Here is an 880-nt window from a genome sequence, read left to right as displayed (position 1 = left end):
TACGAGTCTTTGGAGGAAGAGAAGGAAAGCCCCTACACCCTGGGATATACTCGGTTCAAGAAAAAGGCTACACATTTGGCAGAAGCTATCCCCATCACTCATGCCAGGAGGAAAATGGAAGAGGCTCAGGAAGTGAGGGAAAAGATCCACCAACAAAAGAAAGAACAGCAGCAAACCCAAGAAACAGAAGCGGATGACGAGAAAGAAGATGATGAAGTCGAGAATGCTCCGCTGATAGTGGCAGGCAAATAGAGGCCTTGTAAAGGATCAAGCAACAAAAGAGGAAGGGATGCTGAAGAGAGATGGGAAATTGCAAGTGCCATACGACAACGAATTCACAATGAGCTCAAGCAAAAGATGGAGCAGAGGCAGCAAGAAGAATCAAAGAAGCAACACGTTGATGATATAGAATCATCTGATGAATCTAAAAAGAGTAAAAAGTAGAAAAGTCTCTTGCAAGGAGAAAGACAACACGAGACACAGGAACAACAAGATCAAGACCTCGGTTCTCCCAAGGATCCTGAGACAATTTCAGAGAGGTCAGAACAAGAGAAAGGAGAAAGTGCAGGACAATTGGAGCAAAGGGTCGACGAAAAGCAGATGGAGCAATGGATGGATCAACAAACAGAATCACATACAAAGCTTGCCAAAACCTCTAATGCAATAGAATGTCTAACAAAAAAAGAAAAGCAAGATGATGTGGCTGAGCAATCAAATAAGAGCCAAAAAGACCAGCATGGGCCAAGAACGCAACGTACACAAGCGGCCATAAAAGAAGGAGCGGAGATAGTTAGCTCATTTGGCATTGACGGTCACCTAAGCAGATCAAACTGCAATTCCAATGTCAAAGAGCTCTTTACAACCTCAAGGAGCTGGAATT

This window comes from Adiantum capillus-veneris, chromosome 26 (assembly GCF_014529385.1).
Source record: "Adiantum capillus-veneris isolate H3 chromosome 26, ASM1452938v2, whole genome shotgun sequence".
Classification (NCBI taxonomy): Eukaryota; Viridiplantae; Streptophyta; class Polypodiopsida; order Polypodiales; family Pteridaceae; genus Adiantum; species Adiantum capillus-veneris.
The sequence above is the reverse complement of the archived record's forward strand: the minus strand, read 5'-3'. Positions refer to the sequence as shown.